Source organism: Cricetulus griseus, chromosome 10 (assembly GCF_003668045.3).
Source record: "Cricetulus griseus strain 17A/GY chromosome 10, alternate assembly CriGri-PICRH-1.0, whole genome shotgun sequence".
In the NCBI taxonomy this organism is placed as follows: domain Eukaryota; kingdom Metazoa; phylum Chordata; class Mammalia; order Rodentia; family Cricetidae; genus Cricetulus; species Cricetulus griseus.
Genome location: NC_048603.1, coordinates 5,723,024 through 5,747,429, shown reverse-complemented (window position 1 = coordinate 5,747,429; position 24,406 = coordinate 5,723,024). Strand labels below are relative to the sequence as shown.

Genomic DNA, 24,406 nt, shown 5'->3' with positions numbered 1-24,406 from the left:
TTGTTTGTTTGTTGTTTGTTTTTTTGTTTTTTTAAAAATGGAGTGTGCTGGATGTCTCTACAATTTTGCTCAAAGGACTACAGAACCTGGAAAAGCTGTTGCTGCTATTGGTGCATAACATATTGCCATTATTGCTCTTTTTATATAAATATATATATATAAGCTAAAAAATAAAAAAACAGGCTTCCACAAAAATATTACTGGTGTTAAAGAAGTTCCTCACTATCCTCTCTGTCCAATTCAAGGATAATCAACAATGTGTTAGTTATTCCCAAATTTTTTGATATGAAAGCTGCATACTTAATGTAATTTATCATGGGGCCTTAGTTGTGTCCCAGCAAAAATTTCATATTCTAATAAATTACGGTATGAAAACAAAAAAATAGTACAGCTTTTAATGATATCAGAGAAGAGTAATTTGAAGATGGATGGATAAAGAAAGAGAAGAGAGAATTGAATGGAACAGGAAAAATGTGTCAGAGAATAAATGAGGAAGAGGAGACATGGGAAGGAGAGTCAAGAATTTTATTTTTAAATTAAAAGTGTGGGAGGCTGAAGAGATGGCTCAGAGGTTAAGAGCACTGGCTGCCCTTCCAAGGTCCTGAGATCAATTGCCAGCAATCTCATGGTGGCTTTCAACATCTTTAATGAGACCTGGTGCCCTCTTCTGGCCTGCAGGCATACATGCAAGCAGAACACTGTATGCATAATTAATAAATACATCTTTACAAAATTAAAGGTGTTTGTATTACCAAAATTTCATAATGCTTTCTTTGGAAGCTAAGTAACAAAAATGCATGCTGATATTGGAACCAAAGAATATTCACTGAACATTATATTCATCAATGCTATGACTCATAATCAAATTCCCTTTCTCCACACTCAGCATGCTACTAAAGGTATTATATCTACAGCATGTTCATGGTGAGGTCTCCTTATAAAAAGATGTTTGCATTTGAATTACCTGAAACTTTAACTCAATAGAAATATATAGGAAATTTGCTGAAATAAAATCCTCCAATATGATTTCAAATTGTGTGGGAAAACTATGGAAAGTTGATATTTATAGTAACAGGTTATATGACAATAAGTCAGGCATGGCGTATTTACATTGCAGGCATGAAGTGCATCACGACAATTCAAGACAATGTCAAAATAGTATTATAGTATTATAGTAAAACATAACTGTGGCAACATTTTATAATTGTATCAATTCAGATTACTGAACTGAACATTCAATAAATACAGTCATGAGCCTTGTAACATTTGGGTCTATGGTAGAAAGCATATGTTGATTATGGTACTAAAACTCATAATGAAAAAAGTAGTGAAACTGTATTTACAACTGTACCTTAAATGATTATTATATTTGCTATTAGAGATTTGTTACCTAAGGGTGATAGAAAAAAAAGCCACTCTACATTTCTGTAAACACAACTCTATGGTGTTTGCAAAATGATGAAATTATGTGACGACACATTTCTGAGAATGGGTCACTGTCTGTAAGTGTCCAAAAAAGCCAATTCACCATGTCATAAACATGAACTATCTATAGATATCAATAATTAAAAACATTACAGGAAGTGATAACAGATAGGTGAATTGCATAGATATGGATGTGAGTATAAATATGAATAAAAATGTAAGCAACACTCAATATTTATTTCTTCCCTTTTCTCTTCTATTTTTTAAGAACCCACAGAGCTTAAAAACTGCCCCAGACTGCCTCTCACCTCCAACTACATGTTGCCGAGGAAGACTCTTCCATGAGCTTTAAGCTGTGAAGAGAGCTGCAAGTCTTCCCTTGTCCTTGAGAGGTACACTGGCTTTTGTGACATTAGAGCTGAGGCTTTTTCGTTCACTTGCTTAGCTGAGTATGTGTTCAAAGCCATTGTTTACTGTGGTAAAAACTGAACCTCATTGCTAGCATTTCCTTGCAAGTATTCCGAATTCTGAATCTACTAAGAGTCATGAATATCCCCAGCATCTAAATGTCTCGATCATAGGCTTTGAATTTCTTCATATTAAAAGCCTTTGAGCTTGAGTTATTTAGGCTTTTCTGGATTCTGAGAGTTACACTAAGGATAAAACTACCATCTACTGGATACAATATTTTTTTCTCTCAAACAAACGGAATCAAAAGATTTCTCCAGCCCACTCTGTGCAGAGACACACTGTTTTTATAAATCATTCCCAGGTAGTATGAAATTTGTTCTTCAAGGTTCATACAATGCTTATATCACAGGATAATGGATAATGAAGTATCTTAAAGGCTGTCATTTCAACTGGTATTTGTTCTTCTGTGAACACTTCAACATAATCTTAATGTCTTATTACTCCCTTTCTTTCATTTCATTCATAGAATTATTCATCTTTAAGGGTACAATTGTCTATAATTCCAAAGGCAAAATCTACTGAGCAAATTTCCACTGTAACAAACTTCTGCATCACAATAAACAAATGCCTGCTATTTAACTTCCCCTTAAACTGTCTTCACCTTGCACACCCTCCTGTCAATGAGTTTATCTTTTCTAAGCTTTCAGGCTTTTGAAGAGCAGCAGACTGTGACAGCCACCTCACATTCTAGCATTTATAATTAGAAAACAAATTAGCAACCTAATACTAGTCAAGTAGCTTGAAAACTTAAAAATAAAGCCACCGATAAGAGGTTATTATGAAGCCCAATCTCATAGTGATGGCAAAACAACTCCATCAAATGAAATTTAGGAAAATGATTACAAAGTCTGACACATGCTTGTACCTTTTCCTAATTATTCTGATGTCAAGCCCACTCAGAGCTTATCTTAATACACTTATGCTCAGTAAGAAATCTGCCACATGACCATAATAAGCATCAAGGCATGAATTCTTTCTGTACTTTTCTCTGGTTGCAGTATGATCTGTTCTTTCCATATCCCGGTGCCTTGACTTTTCCACAACCATAGACTATGACCTAGAATTGTGAGACAAGTGAACACTTTCCATCTTAACTTGTTATGGCCAGGATAACTTATTGCTGCAGAGCCATTATGTGTTGTAAACAGAATTAAAATAATCTTGTGTGACTTTCTTATGGCAGAAAGGCTGATAGATAGACAAAACCCAGTTCATAAGAGTGCAAAGAAGGTCAAGGACTCAGGCCTTGTGCTTCGGATGGGCCATTTTTTTGTGATATTTTGTCAAGAATTTGGTTTTACTCTGCCGTGTGCTTCAAGCATGAATGGCGTTGAAATGGAAAATAATGGAAATGTCACGACAGGAGGGGATTCCAGTTGATGCTAAAGAAGCAGTGGTCACTGTCAGAGAGCAGCACTAAAAAGAACTGTCACGGGTTGTGTCAGTGCAGTAGGGAGGGTACCTTGAGGACAAACCCTTCCACTGAAGGCTCCATCTTGTGAAGACTAAATTTGTCAAAAAGAAAAATGGCTAGGATGACGTGCCTTCCTACTCCTTGAAAGCAACTGCCAAAATGAGAAGGTAATACAGCTTTGTTTCAAGGGACATAGGCTACAGTCTGATCTGGCAGCAGAACTTGATAATGTTGTTCAAGTTATACTGATCCTGGATTATTCATGATGAAATATTAAAGGGATCAGGAATAGGCAGCGGAGTCCAGTTACTATGTATACATATTTTATTCCCTGTAGAGAGGCCACGAAAAGATATGTTGAGATATGGTGATTCCTCAACTAAAGTGAAGATCCCTAATAATAGAGATACCAGGACAGACCACAAGGCATCCACTAAGTAGAGCTATGGACATAAAGTTGAGCTGTCATAACTCTAACTCATGCCCTCAATGTAAGACAAAGTAAGTTAAACCTGATAGAAGAAAAAATAGGGAATAAACTTGACCGCGTTGGCACAGGGAAGGGCTTTGTCCACAGAAAACCAATATCACAGGAATTAAAACCAACAGTTGCTAAGTGGTGTCCTATGAAGTTAAAAAGTATACTGGCAATTGACCAAAACAGCAGGCTACAGACTAAGACGTTTTACCAATTATACATGAGAATTGGTATCTATAATATAAGAATTGGGGGTAGTGGTGGGTGGGCATGCCTGAACATCAAGAAAACAAGCAACTAATTTTAAATATGGAGTACAGAACAAATAGAAATCTCAGCTGGGTGTTAGTTGTACACGCCTTTAATCCCAGCACTCGGGAGACAGAGGCAGGCAGATCTCTGTGAAGTTTGAGACCAGCCTGGTCTCCAGAGCGAGTGCCAGGATAGGCTCCAAAGCTAAACAGAGAAACCCTGTCTCGAAACACCAAAACCAAAAACAGCAACAACAACAAAAAAGAAAAAATAGAAATCTCAAAAGATGAATCTCAAATGCCTGAGAAACACTTTAAAATGTTCAATCCTTAACTATCAGTGAAAAGCACATGTAAAAAAACAAACTACTTCGAGATTCCATCTTGGTCCAGTCAGAATGGCTAAGTCAAGAATACTAAAACAAATGATAGCAGACAATGGAGAAAGAAAACACATTTTCCTTGCTGGAGGGAGTGCAATCTGGAAAAGTCACCATGGAAACTCTTGTGGAGTTCTCTCAAAGAGCTGAATAGAGTATCTAGTGTCTAGCTGTACCACTTACAGACACACCCTCAGGACTCTACATCTTACTGCATAGATATTTGTGTTCATTGCTGTGTTCATTGCTGTTCTACTCATAGCAGCCACAACATAGAAACAATTTGAACTAACACTTCAATTAGGTGGCTATTTGTAGACAAAAAATATTTTGTTACATTTTCACAAAATAAGTCTAATGGATAAACCAAAAGAAATTAAGTGTATAAACAAATACAATCCTATAAGCTCCTAACTGAAAGCTCTCTGACTGATCATAGTGTCTGATCAGTGTTTATGTGATTTTTTTTCTTGGGTAAATAGAATTGTTTCTATGTGTGATTTTCCCTCCCTTGAAACCAAATATTTAATCCATGTGATCATTTAAAATGTGAATATAATATTTGAAGTATTAGACCTATCTGGTTACTGTAAATCATTGAATGCATCACAGTATAAAATATTAGTTGGTGTAATTATAGTTAACAGAGCCAGTCATGCTATCCTGAAACAAAATTCACCATGCTTTCCCAACTGAAATATTTATGTAAATGCAAAAGATAAAGAGAAACTAAAAGTAGTTTGTCAGATCAGAGCAATTTCAACTAATGAAATAATGTTGAATGCCTCCAGTTATTACTTTTCTGTCATGGTGTCAAGTGGGCAACATGGTCTCTTAATCACCATAACCTATTCGATTATACACAATTTTACTTCTATTACCCCATTTTGAAAATGGAGGGGGAAAGGCTGAAGAAGAGAAATTCATTGTTAAATGCCATGCCATTAGTAAGTGACAAAGTTAGAAATTAAAACCACATTCCTTTGGCTTTTCTCTAGAGACTCTCGATCAGCATCGCTGAATTTAAATGACTTACACCAGTTTATCCAAGTTATTCTGACCCTGGAAGCTATTGGGAGTGCACTCAACCAACTCTGTAGATCAGGCAATTAGACAATCAACTTAATCTGAGTAGATTCATTGACATCAGAAATCAAACGTAGTGACTGTTGTAAGAAATAGGGAAAGGGGAATATCAGAAAATCCAGGTACTTATTCTGATATTTAGGAAGCCTTGCTAGGAAAACTCTGTGTAATTGACACCTGCTTTGATGTAGGGCAATCCTAAATGCAGGCTTTTAGGAGAAGAGAATTGAACTTCTGAACACTAATTCCGTTATACTAAGGAGACCTACAGAAGCCACATTCTTTAATATGTTGTCCTCAATGATTATGGAGAATTTATCCTCCCCAGTGATATGCAATGGTTTTATTTTTTACACATTTAAGTCACAGAGTACTCTCCAGATGACCTTTCTCATATTGGTAAAGCTTGGAGAGGTTAAATAATTTACAGTCTTCTATTTGTAAAGTAGAAACATTAGAATTCCAAAGAAGTTTCTCTGGGTCTGAAATAAGTGTTCTTCACACAGCAGACCATTAATGCCACAATTTGAATAAAAAGGGTAAAGGAGAAAATGGCATTTGGAGTTGCACATGCACAGAGCAAAATTTCTTCCCGGCAAAGGAAAGTAATAGAAATATATACTGTTCAAAACTAATTTAAGCACACAGATTGAAAAATAATTGTGTAAAAAAAAGTTAAACTAACAAAATCTGATGAACTTAGTCTTTGATAAAATTTGTGTACACTACACTAGTAGAAAACTTATAAATCACCACACATTTTCAAATATTTTCAGTAATAATGTTGACAGTTAAAGGAATGCCCTGATTCTATAAGAGAGTCCCATGCAAACAATAAAATTGACTAGAACAGAAATTAATACTTCATGAAGGCTATACTACCAGAACATCACTACAAATATTCTCTCTATCTATCTGTCAATATATGTCCTCGGTAAGTTTCTGTTTGAGATGAGGGAAGGAATGATGTAAATATAATAGTTTGTTAACATTCAACATTGAGGCTTTAGCATTTTACATGAAGATGTTTTGTATGATTTCATTTATTCTGTGATTGATACTATTATATATGTATCAAATAATAGTTTTAGAATACTGATCTGACTAAACTAACAATTTCTAGAAATAAAAGATATTGGTGGACATTTCCAAATGATTTCCTTTGATCATTTTCAAAGTTTTATTCTCCATTTGCTCTACAAAATAATAACTAAAAAATAAATAGATCAACATATGAAATCATTTCCACAATTAGAAAATGCTTATTAGCTTCAGTGACTAAGGGAGAAAGATCATAAATTTAAGGCCACCCTGAATTACACAGCAAGAACTTATCTTTAAAACAAAACAAACTAAACAAGCATTGCCTTAAGCTTGTACTCAACAAACATCAAATCTCTCCCACTCGAAGCTCGGGGAATCCTGCTGGGTAATTTTAAGAGCCAGAGCAGGTGGATGATAGAGCAAGACTTTCTGAATCTGCTAAGCAAAGGCACATATGAGCTCACAGAGATGGAAGCAGCAAACACAGGGCCTACTTGGGTCAGCATCACGTCCTCTGCCTATATATTCTAGCTATTAGCTTAGTGATTTTACAGAACCCTGACCGTGAGAATGGGTGCATGTGTGACTCTCAGGCTCTTGGAATTCTTTTCCTACAGTTGGGTTGCCATGGCCAACACTGATATGACAGGTTTTTGCTTCATCTTATTGTATGTTGTTTTGCCATGTTTGGTTGTTACATCTCACACTGTTCTTTTCTATGAGAGACAGAAAGGGAGGATCTGAAGAAGATCAGAGATGCTGAGAAACTAGTAGGAGAAGGGGAGGGATTATCAATTTATATTGTATGAGAACAGGATCTATTTTCAATAAAAGGAAAAAGATGGAGGGAGGAATAAAATGCTCAGCAAAGTATCAACACCTTTTCTTCATAGGCATCTAACGGCAATGATTTCATTACAGAAACTGAAATTTTGATATGTAAGTGATGTTGTCCACATAACAAAAAAAGGCTGAGAATATAAAGTATGTAAAAACCAAATAGAAAACTCAATGATAACTTATTTTCAATTTTTTAAAATTTAATATGCAATAATATGTTCTTTTTTTCTAAAACTTAAGTTAATAATGAATGAACGTGTGAATCATGGCTGTATGCCATATCAGGTATATTTTCTAGCTATATAATACTAAGTCAAAAAAGGTGATACCCAAACTAAAAGTTTTAAATATAGCAAAATACAACATGTTGATTAGATGTTTACTTATGGGCAAATAAAGTTTATTTTGAGGGGTATAAAATTGAATGGTAGCCACGAAATGGGGATGCTTGCTAGAACTTCCGGGTTTTGATAAGTATCTCCCAAAGGTCCATGTGCTAAAGGAGTGGAGCCAAGGTAGCACTAAGAGAAGAAGTGGCTGAGGCCTTAGGGAGGGAAGTCCTTGCTGCAAATACATTTCAGAATACTTTTGCATTGGATTGTAACACCAGAGATAAGAAGTCTTTCCCACCATGGCTCATCTACCACACTCCATAAATGCGCTATCAACTGATTTTGAGCCAAAATTTGCAAATCCATGAGCCTTAATATGGACTGCACACTGCAGATAGCATCCAGAGCCTGTTCTTGTTACACAAATCCCTTGTACTTAGCTATAGTACCCCACCTGAAATTGGGCTTTTCTTTATATAAAGTGATCACTGAGCACTTTGCTATAGTCAGCCAGGCTGATTAATGCAGTCTTCTTGTTGTTGTTCTTTTATTTTTATAATTGTGATTAGACCAATTTTAAATTAGAAGCAAGCTTCTTTTGCATGTCAGTCCCAGTTCCTTCTCCCTCCCCTCTCCCCCCCCCCCACTGACCCTTATTCTCAACCCCTTGTGGCTCCACAGGGAGGGTGAGGCATTCCATGGGGGATCTAAAGGTCTGTCATAAAATTTATAGTCTTACTCCTGAATGTGGACATGGAAAGTAAAAGAGAGTGAACAGGGATAAGAATCCTTGTGCAGTGTTAATCTGAAACTACACACACACACACACACACACACACACACTCAGAGTATGTATACACATTGTAGTATATTGAAATGCTGGGAGTTGAACCTAGTGCATTCTTTGAAAACCCTGTATGACTGAGGCAATTCTATCAGCAATAATCTAGCACATTTGTTATCCCATCTATATTATATAGTACTATATAAAATTTACATATAAAGCCAAATAAGAGAATTTTGGAAATTCAATTGGAAATACGATTTGATGTGCTGAGTATTATAACAGCATGCAATGAAAGTCAGCTGTTTCACCTACTATTCCTTTTTTGGTTGACTATTTCCAATGAACCTATGTCACCTGGAAACATGGCTGCTGCAATCAGAAAACATTATACTAAGAATGGGCAAGAAGGGGTTGTTCTGACTGGGTCATACATCAAAAAACAACTACCACATTAAACCGGTAGCTTTACTCTAGCATTGTCCATAAAGTCCATGTATTTTTATTTGTTGTGTCTACCAAGGAAAATATGACAGATCTATGGCAGATTCTGATATTCTATTTTGACTTTCATATCACAAAGGGGAGTATTTTGAGAGGCATAAATGTTATAAAACCAATGCATTCATTCCAAATGTTTAAGATTTATTAATTTTGCCGGGCATTAGTGGTGCATACCTTTAATCCCAGCACTCAGGAGGCAGAGGCAGGCCTATCTCTGTGAATTCAAGTGGCAGAATAGGCTCCAAAGCTACACAGAAAAACCCTATCTCGAAAAACCAAAAAAAAAAAAAAAAAAAGATTTATTAATTTTGAAAGACTGACTTCTGTCTTTGCAAGAACATTCTATTTGTTACAGGTATAAATAAAACCATAAGGATCCCATCATGCAAGGTGAAACAAATGTCAAAATCAATATATTGTAAAGATTCATATTTAGAAAATGATTGGATTAAATATTTTAAAATTATATGAATGGAATTTTATCAGGTCTTTCTAATTTTAACCATGAATGATATTATAACCTTTCACAAAATCAATATGAAGCTTCAAAGAAAGTGATTTTTAACAGAAACTTAATAAACAAGATTATTTTCCTGCCTATGACATATCACGGAAAATGAAATTGAAGTGCTTTCAGCCTTTCCGAAGGCCATGTTTTGGCCATAGATGTAACCACATACATGATAATTCAAGTGCATATATAACACTGACAAATTTAGTTATTTTTCTATGTAGGCTCAATTTCTAAATAATGTATTTGTTGCATTTGATGATTTGAACAAGAGTGCCCGCCCCCCACAGGCTCATTATTTGAATATTTGGTGAAACTGTTTGGGAAAGATCAAAGGTGACCTTGTTGACAGTGTTGTATCACTGGGATTAAGGCATTTTCTTTTGTTCTCACTGCCTGTTCATGGAGGACAAAAGGTAACTCTCAGCTATGGCTCCAGGGCCATAGCTGCAAATCTCCATGACACAATGACCAAGGGCTCACCCTCTGAGCTGTTAGTTCCAAATCAAATTCATTGGTTTGTAAATTTCTTTGGCCATGGATTTATTTTGTTTGGTTTGTTTTGTCCCCAGCAATGTAAAAGTGACACTGACACACATCAAAGGGGACTCACCCATGCAATACTTGTCTTGAGCATGATTGTTTTAACACCACCACAATCATTTCAGTCAATGTATTAAGATGGTACATGATTTCCAAAGGTCGGGAGGCCTCCTAATAGGACTCATTTTCTCGTTCCTTTGAAAGTTTTAATTTTGTTTATGTGTTTGCTCAGTGTGTTACCACTGCAGATTCCATAAGTAAGTCTCAGATCCCGTGGACCTGTAGTTACAGGTAGTTTTTGTTCCACCCTAGTGTGGGTGCCGAAACCAAAGTCAATCCTCTGGGAGAGCATTAACTGACTTTTATGTCTTGCTATCTCTCTATACCTTATATTTTAATTTTCTTGGTATTAGATTTTAGACTAACTAGTATGAATACATAAAACTAGGATCAATTAAAATTATCTGACTGGATGATTGCCTAGTTGCAAGTGTATCTCCCCTGCAAAGGATGATCTTCAACTGAATAATGCTTGCACAATGTGGCTGAGGTCTTTAGTTCAATTTTCAACATTACAAACACTATTAAAATAATAATAAGAAAACTGTTGTTCCCAAAATAGGATAATTAAATCATATAACTAAGAAGAAGACTTAGATTTACTTAAATTCAAAAGTCTTTTGGATGAAATTCTGCATTTTCTCCGAAAAAAGATGGAAATTTCTGATATTTGATTTTCTCACTGTAAAAAAATAACAATATTGGAACCAATATATATATAATGATGCTATGGGGATCAGATATGTGCATCCTGATGGAATGTACATTCAGAAATACTGGGTTTAAGCAGCTAAATTATTGGTTTCTTTTATAGGAATACCACCCAATAACAAACATAACTGGATTCACAGAGTTAATCTATAACGTCTCATCTAATGTCTTACTTGGGGTTTTAGATTACTAATCTGAAACTGTCTATTGGATAACACATCTATAACGTCAGAACATCATGTTGCTTCCTGCGCTGTAACCAGAAATCGTTTTGAGTATACCATGTCATAGGTGTGAAAATGATGTTTAAGAACAGTGACTTTCAGAAGAAATATCACTAGACCTTTATGAACAAAAATCTTGCTTACTTTCTGCACCTCAGTTCTGGCTTATGAAAAGCACATTAAGGGGGGGAAAAAGACCTCTCACATTTTGCAGTAAAGGATTAAATACATCTAATCCATGGAAGAAAGTGTTTGAACTTACTTATTGTCATTTTTTGTTCAGTTTTCACCTCAATTTTAATGGTTTTATGTATTCATTTACTTTTTCAGCTAAAGCAATATCAAGTATTCTTGGCTACATGCCTTGTGTCAACAAGAAATGGCGGTGCATATTCTTGAATCTCTGCCTCTTTTGGATTTGAAAGAGACTTTTATGTTCACAAAGTTTCAGAAATCCTGTCTGTCCTTGAGAGTCATGCAATCATTAATTTGAGTCTTTCAAAGAGAAAAAAAATGGTGTCTGAAGAGAAGAGTCATTAACTGCCTAAGGTGCATCACAATTTTAATTGACTATTTTTCGAATTAATTTGCATGGCCAATGGCAATGCAGTTAGTCTTCAGCTGTTATACTATTGAGGAGGGGGAGTTACTAACTACAATGTAACAACTTCTAAAAGCTTGTTTAAAGGGGAAAAAATTTAGCCTTAACTTCTGTTTTCCCAGGGGTCTGTATGAATATACAAGCTACCAGTAACCAAATGACTTCTGTTTGTAGGTATCATTAATAGTTGGAAAGAATTGGGAATGCTTGTTATTACATTTCATTTTCCAGCAGTGGCTTATTCAGATTGAAGATGCCATTTATGTGCACGCTCCTACATGCAAAGTACGCTGGTAAGTCAGAGGGTCAGATCTCTGTATTTCTTAGATCTTTTAGTGTCTGAAGTAGATAATCAGAACACAAGGACAAGTTCCAGGTTGGAAGGGAGAAATCTCCAGAGCCAGAAAATTGTATTGAGTTCTATCACTCTCAATCTAACCTTTATGACAGCCAAGAGACAGGAACATGGAAAGAAATGCCATTGAGCAGCATAAAATTGCCAAAATGTGTGGTCATAAAATACCTTATGGCCATTTGTTGTTACCATCCAGGATATCAGATATTTTCTAATACTGTTCATTGGGAAGGTGTTCCCAACCTCATTTTACCTACAGGAAATGAGAGAGGTAATTCATTGACATTGAAAAGAACAGAAAGTAAAAAGAAGGAAGATTTTTTTTTTATCATGAGGATAAAAGGGTTGTGTTGAAAACTCAAGAAGCCAAGGAGAGAAGAAAGCTGACAAGGTAAATCATGGAAGAAAGGAATGATAACACTTCTCAGGACCATTCACAAAGCGCTGTCATTTTCTCAAGAGGAAAATGGGAAGTTCTGACAGTTATGTAGTGGGAAGCAAAGCTACAATCATTGCTTTTCTTCCTAATTATTATCCTTTCATTTTGTTCCTGACTTACAGGCATTTGGGTTTTTCAGGAATCTACCAAATTTATATGACAGATAATAAACTATGATAAAATATATTGTATTTATTATATTCAATTTAAATGTAATATATATATATATATATATATATATATCTGCATAATATATGAACATTAGGGCTGGTGTAAGTGAAGGTCAGAAAAGAACACTGGATCCCCAAGACCAAGAGATACAGGTAAATCTAAGCCATCAAATGTTAGCACTGGGAACTGAACCTGAATCCTAAGCATTAAATCACTGAACAAAAAACAAATCAGTTCTACAAATACACTTGCTTTTGATACGAGGGTAAATATCAATGAGAGAATTAACCTACAATAATGAAGTGTATTGCATCACTTCAATAAACAGTATATGCAGTAAAACAATGGGAAGAGAATAATTTCATTGGTAAAATGGAGAGAAAGAAATAGAGTTTTCTTTAGCGAAACAGTCAAGGCAGTCATTTTGTAAAATGCACTTTCACCTTAACTGTGACTGGACAGAAGTCACCTCCTAGGAGACATCCCATATTGAGTTGTTGCTTTTGGAGTCCCTAAAATATGTGTTATGCTAATTCTTCATTTTAATAGTCAAGTGGAATGAAATAAGAACAGATGCTTTCACACCTGACAAATTATAGACCTAATTAAAAATGCTAATATTCAAAACTTCAGACAAAAAATAAAATATTGAGTATTTTCCAACTTTAGATAAGTAAATATTTATGTAGCTACAGAGAAATTGCAGAGTCAATTGGTATTAAATATATACCAGTTACGATTTAAAATATTTCCCAGTGAGAAGAGGTGTCAGGAAATGGAGAAGCTATTCATAAAAATCTAATGAAACTACTGCATCACATACATTTATCAAACACCTATAATGGAGTTTTTCTATATTCATATCTCAATAATATCAAGATCATCAACAAAATTAAAAACATACCAAGTATTTTAATGAACACTCAGAATAGTGTAAATACATTTCAATCAGCACTCAGAACAGAATGTGACTAAATGACCTACTTCCATCTACTCGTATGTAAAGAAAACCCTACAAAGTTGGCCAAGTACTTTAAATGTATGATAAAGACCAATCATAACTTTTGCAGGATGAAGTTGGGTATACACATTTTATTATCATTTGTTCACTTTTGATAAAATAAAATATTTCTTTGAATTAAGCATGTAGGAATAAAAACAAGAGAAGCTAAAGATTAGATGGTAAGGAAGAATAGAATACAGGCAAAAGACACTGTCATAAAAGAGAATAGAAACTTAATTGTGTTTTCTAGATCTGAATGTGTCATGGATTGTTTAGGTAATGGACAAGTGCTTAGGATATATTAGGATAATGAAAGTGTAAAATCCAATGTGATGCTCCAAAGACTCAGAATGGATATTTTAATTATGAAGATAGAAGTTTATATGGTACATTTGTTTTGAGACTGTTTAACCTGAGTCACTCTGTGATGCAAGTTATTTATAATAACAGTTTTTACTTTGTTTATTTTTATGTGTATTAAGAGTTTGGCTTGCATGTGTATCCAAGAACCATGCGTGCAATGCCCACAGAGACCAGAAGAGGGTGATGGATCCTTAGGAGCTAGAATTGCTGATGGCTGCTAGCAACTATGTGGGTATTCGGTGTGAACCTAGGTCTTCTGGAAGAGCAGCCATTGTTCTTAACCACTGAACCATCTGTCCAGCCCCTATGACATAATTTCAGTAGACTCTACATTTTTATTTTCCTATGAAATGAATGAATAATTAGTTTACTTTTGAAAACAAATGAAGATAATTACACAGATACAGCATTATTCAGAAGAGTTCCAAATTTTAACCACCCAAGTGTTGATTTATAACAAAATAAATAGATAATGGAGCAAGATGAGGCAAGCTGTTGACCCAATAATAGTGTGGATGAATTTGAAAACCATTTTTCTCAGTGAATCATTCAGTATATGTACATGTTTAGAAAGATTTAAGAGAAGAATTCCATACAATTCTTGTTTAGGGAGATATGGAAACTAGCTGAGTTGGTTATAGTAAAACTTCTGCGGATGCTCAAAATGTTTACATATTAAGAACATTATGTGATGTATCCTTATATAGAGTAGAGAGAGAGAAGAGGAAGAGGAGGGAGAAACAGAAAGAATGAAAGAGAGAGATAAAACTTTGAGGGGACTGTGGTGGTAGGACAAGGAGAAATTGAAGCTGTAATGGGTGACATATTATTTTATCAGAATACTTTACATGACTCTACAAAATTTTCAAACAAAAAAGTTTAAAGAATAAAAACTAGGGGAGAGAGCTACAAGAATGAAAAGGGAAGAAGAGGAAGGATGCAGAGGTCATGAGGGAGCAGAAAGGTTGAGTCAGGGGAAGAATAGAATAAAGGCTATGTGATAGGTAGGGTTTTAGTTGGGGGGTGGTAGGGGAGGAAGGGAGGGAGAAGGGAACCGGGATTGTCATGTAAATCAATCTTGTTTCTAATTCAAATAAAAATGATAAAATAAAAATAATAATACAAAAGAATAAAAACCAGGTATCTCTCGTCAAATAGAAAACATAAACATTAGAACTGTATCATTTTCTCCTCTATTCATCTTATTTGACATGAATATAAGTTTTATTAACTTCTGAAACCTTTTGTTGCCCATACCAAGACTATACATTTTATACATCTTGCAGGTTTCTCTTTGATACTTTCATAAATTTTGTGTTTGTTGTGTTTTGGACACACTGCTTTTGTTCTTGAAACAGCTTCTTCAAACCTCCTCTTTTACCTTTATCACATTTGGTGATTGTAGTAAACACTGTCAATGATTAACTTTAATTTTGCAGTTTAAACTTTTTCTGTGCAACTGAATTCATATAGAATTTCTTCCAAATGTCTCATATGGTTGAAATCCATATTTTTAGGTATTTCTTACATTAAATGCATCACTTTTGGTTTAAAGCATCAGTTTGATACCTAAGTACTTGTTGCCTCATGTGGATGCTGATAAAAAATCATATGAATTAATTCTTAAAGAACACATACTCAAAATTTTCAAATATCGGAAATTGAACCTCTCACATTAGTTATTCTTTTGTTCCATAAACTCCTGAAATAGTGCAAATTATTGTCTCTTATTTAACCAAACTTACATTCCATCTCCACTTCCTTATCTCCTTTTCCTCATTCTCTGTCTCCATCTTTTCTGCCTCTTCTATTCCGTGGTCCTGCTGATACAGTAGCCTTTAATATAATTTTGTTTTACTGAGGCTGTATACTTCAGAAGAATGATAGAGACAGATTATAACACTACAAACGTGCGTCACGAGGTTTCAGAAGAAATTTAAGCTAATAATTTATCGTTTTTACAAGGAATTAAAACATGTCTCAAAATTATTCCACATATACATTTCAGGATATTATATATGTTATCACAGTTTCCTTAAAGATGTTGTATTTATATGATCTACTTTATTTAAAGATAACCTATTTGTGTTTTCGTGTAAATATTTTTAAATGCAATGGCTTTGAATTATCTGTAATGATATTGAATATTGCATAACTAAGCAATCGCTGGGTATCTCGTCTTACAAAATTCCCTGCATTGTTAAATAGTGAGTTTATGCTAGTGCTGAGACAAAACAGTGTGACTAAGAGTGGGACTTAGTAAAGATTGGCCTCCCCACTGATGAGAAAACTTGGGAAAAGCGGGCCTCTTCCTGACACTGTTACAGAAAAACTCTTCATCTATTTGACTCATTTAGTGCTCAAGAACTCAGATAAAGCTAGATTAGAACAAACTTGAGTGCCAGACACTCTGTGCAGCACAGATCAAGTTCTTGGTAATAGCCCAAATTCTATCACCTTTCTGCTCAAAATGCTCTGAGTGCTTACGAGCATTGTCCTAAACACCAGTCTTTAGGGGGGTTCACCAGGCCCCTATGCTCTTGCATATTTATTTATTTACCTTTTTTTCTCATTTACTCATGCATTCTGCAGAGTTAGACTCTCAGCCCTGCTTGTTGCTTTCACAAAGACATCTCTCATTTTCATCATTTCTTCCCACACGTCCCTGGCTCTAAATTACTTCAGCCTTCATGGCTGTATTTTAAATAATGCCCTTTTCTCAGAGCTTTCAGATTCTATACAACAGTGTCAAGAAAACAGTGATGAACACACAAAACAGCTGTATTCATCAACCACCAAGAGAAACACGTATTTGCAGTGTGCAGAAGGACCTCCCCATCACAGTTCTCATTACTTTCTCGAGGTGTGCCAGGGAGTCAGGAACTCTTAGGAGTATCAATACCAAATGGAAGCCATTTGCATAATGTGTTCAAATATGCTCAACTAAGGAAAGGAAACAGCTTGTTGGACAATCCTTGGGCAGGCAGAATCATTTATCCCAGAGGAATAAACAAAGACCTATGGGGACAGATTTTGTGCACCGGGATGATGTAGGGAATTCTATATTATACACAGACCACAAAACAATGGAAGGACTCTGGGGAAAGTTTTGTCTCCCTGGTCTATTTAATGAAAATAGTGCTGCTCTTGGGTTGACAAGAACACCATCACTTTGAGTAAGGTACAGTGCACCTGGTTTTTCCATTACTAATACTCAAATGATCTGCCATACCCAAATAGGAGCAAGGAGACCACAATATATGTCATATAAAACATGAGGCAGAAGACATTCAGATCAACGTTACTACAAAGTGACTACTGTCATTGGGCCACTATCTACTCTCAAAAGAGGTTTCTTCATGCTGCCGTGTGGGTTGTCAGTTGTATAAACTTGAATGAGTAAAAGCAATAATAATAAAAACATATGAAACGTGTTGTTTGACTCCTACCCAGCGATGATGCTTATGAACCACTTTAATGACCAGCATGGCACCATAACCCTAAGGTTGCAATATTATCCTGCAAACCTCGATAGTAATGAACAGCTCTCTAACTGGACTTAAGGACCCCATTCAACAAGTGGAAGACCAAGCCTAGTCCTGGAAACTATTCAGTGACAGTGAGGTCATGGTTATCGCTGGAAAATCTGCAACCCTTAATTTAATAAATCAGCATAATCCCTAACAAAATAGAAGCATTTGTCCTATACCCACTGATAACTGTAATTCTCACCCTTCTCCAGGTAACTTCTCTTTGCAACAGATAGAAACTTCTAGAGAAAACCACAACCAATCAAATGGGAGGTCTATGGAGGCAAACCCCAGTGGAAGCTTCTACAAAATAATCTTGCATCTAAAGCTCACGAAAAATTTACAGAAAATTGGATTGCAATATTGTAAGAGTCGAATAGGTGAGGGTTTCTTGTCAGATTGTGTCTTCTAGTAATATCGGAAGCTATGCCCATAGAAGCAGCAACAGGACTACCCAAAGGTTGAACGGAACAAGGATGGCACCAATGAAAACGCAAAACTGAACAGAAGAAAGCCAACAAGCCCTCACCTACACAAATATCAAAATATAGTTCATAGATTAAAACTTACAAGGAAGCCAAAAGAACCACCAACTACTTGAAATTAAGAGAATTATGTTAGTGACACAAAAATGTGACTATAACAGATTATCCCTCCATAGGGAATGGGCTCCAAAAAGTCGGTTCTTGCACTAGAGAGAAATACCGGTTCCAATGCCAGAGGCCCAAAAGACTGCCCAAGACCTCCAACTGACACCCACGTTCAGGGTGTCTGGTTCGGTCTTATGCAGGTTCTGCAGTTGTCAGTCTTGAGACCATGAGCTCCTTCCCACTTGCTCAGGTCAGCTGTTTCTGTGGGTTTCTATTGAAAACTTTAGAAGTCTAGCTTCTAAAATTTTCACTCAGGGTTCAAAAACAGGAACTATGAATAAGCAAAGGAAGTAAAGTCTAAGGAAAAAAACAATTGACCCACTCACAATTGCTTCTCTGCTTGTTCTTTATTCTTCTGCTGTCTTTCTCTCTTGCTGTTCTGTTTCTCTGTCTTCTGTCTCTGTTTCTTTGTCTCTCCCCAGTTCTTGGAGGTAAAGGTATATATATATATATATATATATATATATATATATATATATATATATATATATATATACCTTTGAGCCAGTAATTCTTTTTACAATACAATATGAGGCTTGAGATTCTCAGGATCAGCAAGGCAGGTAAGATTTACACAAAGACCAATAAACTAAAACTACTAGGAGAAACTTTTAGCAACAATTGCTTAGGGCTATAGGTTTAATTTGCACAAGAAACAAAACCTGGGGCCTTCCATTGCTCTAGCCTCAGTGGCAGCACAGGCCTTCAAGCAAGTTTACTTTTCCCCGAGGGTGAGCAAATGGGCTGAATACCTTTTGTCATTATCGTCTCAGAGGAAATAGGAGGGGGCAAGCTAAAACTTTGAGTAAATACAACAAGAAGTTTGAGTGTCCTTTAGTGCAGTGTTAGTTTAGGTTATCACTTCTCTATCTGCCAGTGGGGTAAAAGCAAGGGCATGCTTATGTTTTCTATCCATCTTTGGATGTGTAGCAATTCTGTGTCCTTACATATAGTGGGATGTCTTAGGTGGCATGCTTTTGTCTGGGCCCCAAATACTGACCTAATGCCTGTCAATAAAGATAATTGCAGGAAGGCACATCTCTGCAGTTACAGTGGAGAGGGGAACAAGGACCTGATAGTGGGAAACAGGTCTCACACAAAGCTAAGGAGTGTAATCAGGAAACTAGGATGTTAATGGAGAACAGGTTTTACACATAGCTAGGGCGTGTAATCAGTAAAACTCCAAATGCATGGGAAAATTTTGTTCCCAGTCAATAAATGATCAGACAGTGCTAAACTGTGGGATGTCAATCCCAAATTTGTCACAGAAAGGAATAAGCTACAGAAAGAATCTACATCAAGAAACAGCCAATTCATTCGCGAGATTATAACACCAAGTACAGCTTTTATACTGGTTTTATCCATTAGAAGAATCCTTAATTGTTCTGAGTTATCTTGTGATAGATTGCTATATAAATATTGCATGATCTTGCAGCTTGCAGCAGGTTTCCCCAGCATGCTCTTGACCCCTTTGCTCATCACTCTTCCCTCTCCACAACTGGACTCCAGGAGTTGGACTCAGAACTTAGCTGTGAATCTCTGCTTCTGCTTCCACCAGCTACTGGATGAAGTCTCTAGGATGTCATTTAAGGTAGTCATCAATTTGATTATAGGGCAAGGACATTTAAATACGGAGGGTAGGGCCTAGGTCCTGCTCCAAATGGTGTGACAGACTTTGGTAATTTCCTCCATGGGAGGCCTCACCCTCTCTGAGGGGATGGGGTGGGGAGATGGTGGGGGGATGGGAGGATGAGAGGATGGGGGGAGGGAGACATGTAAAATAAGAATTTTTAATTTAAATAAAGAAATTAATAAAAACTGTGGCTATGAGTCTGATTACAACCATGTATGATTAAAAAAAAAAAAATGCCACGATCTCCAAGCCATCATTTCTGTGGTGTTGCAATATATCTCCAGCAAGCTATATTTCAAAAGAAACAACTTTGGAACTCATAAAAAGTAATGAACTATAAATATAAATTTTTAGAAGAAGGAACAGCAGATGAACCATAAGGACATGAGTTAACTGAGAATGTGGTGCCATGTGAGAGGGAAAAAAAAGGCAAGAAGACAGTGAGTCAAAGCAACAGGCAAAGACAACCTAACCCTTCCAGTACCACTTCCAACATCTAATCAAACAGCAAACATTGTGCATAAGCACAGTCTGGAGGGCCGTAAGGTTGCTTCCTGGAATTCTCTTCCCCACCCTTTCTCATTAAATTCAGCCCTGACATTAGCAATTGTACTCTTTTAAGCGCAAAGATCAACAGATGCAGACGTCTTCAGTAAGCCAGAGAGAACAGAATGCACATTAGAGCAGAGTGGTCCCTAAAAGAAATACCTGGAATAAATAAAGATAAGCCTTGTGCTTAGATGACTATATATTATATGTTGGATACCACTCCTTTTGTTATCATTCCAGTCCTACAGTTTGTCAAATATTACTAAAAAGTAATATAGTCATAACTTCATAAACCTTGAATGCATTACATGGATCTAATTCTGAACAGATTAAAAAATGGTTTGCAGTGATTGTTGTGTGTCCCTTTATGTTTAGCAGGGTTACCTTGGACATGTGAAGTAAGTTTCTTTTTACCATTATTTTAATGATGATATTGATAAAGGTAGTTACTTCGTAAGGTGTGGATAGACTAACATTAAATGCTGAATACAAGGGACTGGAGAAAACAGCTCAGTAGTTAAGAGCACTGGATGCTCTGCAGAGTACCCAGGTTCAAGTCCATGCATGCAGTGGCTCACAGTTGTCTGAAATGACTGTTCTAGAGGATCTGATGTCCTCTTTAATCCTCCACAAAGACAAGACACACATGTGATGAACAGACAGACATGTAGTCAAAATATTTATGCAACAAAAATAAAGATACATTTTTTTAAAAAATCAAATACAAAGAACCTTGTGTTAAACTTATTGATCATTCATTATATTGTAAACATATAATCTATGAAAATAAAATATTGTCTCCAATGTACACATTAAAATTACATGGACAGAGAATAATAGATTAGTTGTTCAAATGTCATAATCTTTTAGCCTCTAAGAGTCCATAATTTTTGCTTTTAGTTGACAGTTGCATACATGAATATTGTATGTTTCAGTCTCTCCAATTCAATTCCTCCCCTTCCATGTATAATTTCCTCTCACAAAACATGCTCTTTTAAAAAATAACATTTTTTGAGATTACAATTACATAATTTCTCTCGTCCTCTTCTTCTTTACAAACCTTCCCATGTAGCCCGTCTCTCATTTTCTATCAAGTTCATGGACTTTTTTGTATAATTGTTATATGGAATGTACACACAGACACAGACACACAGAGAGAGATATATACATGCATACATACATACATACACACACACACACACACACACACACACACACACACACACATGAAAAATTAAGGAGTTTGACAGGAAGTACAGAGGCAAGCTTCAGTAACAGAATATAAGAGATGGAAGAGAGAATCTTAGTCAATGAAGATATAGTAAATGAAAGGGATACTTTGAGCAAAGAAAATGTTTACTCTAATATAAATTACTGAAACAAAACATCCAGAAAATCTGGGACACTATGCAAACATCAAAGAAGGATAATGGGAATACAGGGAAGCAAAGAAACCCAACTCAAAGTGTTTTCATCATAATCATAGAAGAAAATTTTCCTAACCTAAAGATGCTTATATAGAGACAAGAAGCATACACCAAATACAACAGACCAAAAACAAATTCCCCTCACTACATAATTATCTAAACACTAAACATACAGAACAAAGAAATAATCTTAAAAGCTGTAAGGGGGAAAGTCCAACTAACACGTAAAGGCCAACCTATTAGAAATACATCTGAGTTCTCAGTAAAGACCCGAAAATCCACAAGGCCCCAGATGCTGCTGACTCTAAGGAATCACAGATTCCAGCCAGACTACTACATTTCAAACACCATAAATGGAGAAAATTATATAATACATTTTAAAGGCAAATTTGAATATGTATCTTCAAATCCAACGCTACAAAATGTGTCAGAATTAAAACTCCAACCTAAGGGTTAACTACAACCATGAAAATACAGGAAACAAATAATCTCACAGTTGCAAAACCCCAAGAAGGGAAACCTACTTCTAGAAATGCACACACAAGCACACTGCCACCTCCATCATCAACAATTAGATAACAGGAATTCATGATTTCTGGTCAATGGTATCTCTCAGTACCAATGAGATCATTCCCCAGTAAGAAGACATAGATTAACGGAATGCATGTGAAAACAGAATTAAACCTTCTGCTGCATACAATAAACACACCTCAGCATCTAAGATAAATATTACCTCAGAGTAAAGGTTTGAAAAACTATATTTCAAGCAAAGAAGTAAGCTAGTAGAGTCATCTTAAAAATAACAAAATATACTTCAGAAAAACTCATCAAAAGAGATGGTAAAAGACATGCTTGTGAAAGGAAAAATCCAGGATGATGAAATTTCAGTCCTTAAGATCTATGCCCCTAAAATGGCACCAAATTTTGAAAAAGGAACACTACTTCTGCTTAAGGGCCACATATGGACCCTCCCACGCTGACAGTGGAAGACTTCAATACCACTCTTAAAGTTAACAGATGCTTTCTACCTGCTCAAACATAAATCAAAAAATCATCACTGGCTGGCTTGTGCACAAAGTCCATGCTTGTATGAGTGCAGATATGTATGTTAACTTTGTAAGTCTGTATGTTTTCAGAGCAAGGGTACCAGACACCAATGAAAGTGGGTGGCCCAGGTGGTCCAGCCTTTCTGAAAACCTCGGTTACAATTTCTTCAGAGTTCTGCATTCAGAACCACTTCAAGACTGCTAGCTGTAATGGGCCAGCCCTACAGACGATTCTAGCCAGTACTTCAGGTAAGCCTTGTACTTTCCCATTACACAGAGACCAGACAACAAATGTTATAGCTAGTCTTCATAGACTTAACCATTATCTCAATTTTACTCAGGGTTCCCTGGGGATACAGTTACCCCCCAGACAACAGGAAGCGGTATAGAGAACACAATGCCCATATATATTCCCAATAAGTGGGCTAGGTCATTTTTGGTCATTCAGTAGGTTATGGATGTTTGTCCTAATTTATTGGGGTTATAGGAATCTGAGATAAAGAGACAACTATTCATCTCCAATAGTCTATATTGTCATGAATTTTTGTAGATCAATACAAATTTAAGGTTATTTTTGCTATACTGTATATACATTTATACTCTTGTTTAAGGTATTGTACCTAGGCAGCACATTTTAAAAAATGTAACAAAGTTGTAGTCCTTGAAAGCTATTATTACAAACTGTTTAGAATAATTAGAAAAATACAGGTTAGTAGTTAACCATCATAACAATTAAATTTGTAGCAAACAAACAAGGTTGTTTACTCTGTGCATATTTAATACAGTCCTTGAACTTAGAGCTAGAGCAGTAAGACAACTGAGGGAGATCAATGGAAAAGAAAATGGAAAGAAATATAAGTCTAGGCATGTGTGATATATGTATTTCATGATATTGCCCTCTTTCAAGTTACAAATTGTTTAAATGATGAATTTTCCTAAAGTAGAAAAATGTGTCTAAGTAAACACATATATTTTAAATGAAATTCTAAAACACTACTTTAACAACAAAAGAGCCAATTTACATTTTTAATTGGCTAACAATTTCAGGGCAGGAGAGATGGCAAAACTGTGAAGAGTAAAGGTTGTTGTTACAGAGGACCTGGCTTCAATTCCCAGCACCCATACGGTGACTCAATCCAGGGTATGTGACAGCCTTATTCGGCCTCTGTACCAAACACACATGCATACACAGACAGCATGTAGGTAAAACACACATACACATTAAATTTATACACATATGTAGGTGTGCATATGGGCACATGCATGTGTGTATAATTCTGTAGAGTCAGAAATGTGAGATTTGTGCAAAAAAAAGTTGTTTTCTTCAATTATTCAAATACTGTCTTGAAATGAATGTGTTACTCTATTATATAAATACTGAATTTAATGTGTTTTCATTTTATACCAGTGCATATTGTATTGGAGAGATAACTCTGAATGGCACCTTTTAATTTGCCCCAAGTTATGAACACAGTAAGTGAAGTCTTGAGATAATTAACCAAAACCCCAAATACCATAACAATTTTATAAGGTCACATTCAATCTGGATTTATCTGTGGAGAAGTAATAATTACTAGTATT

At 35.8% G+C, this 24,406-nt stretch overlaps 1 protein-coding gene across 3 annotated transcripts in view; it reads right to left on the bottom strand.

Annotated features, from left to right (window-relative positions):
• LOC100774887 (CUB and sushi domain-containing protein 3) overlaps positions 1-24,406 on the bottom strand; it is a 1,055,385-nt gene that overhangs the window by 913,560 nt on the left and 117,419 nt on the right. The window lies entirely within an intron of this gene.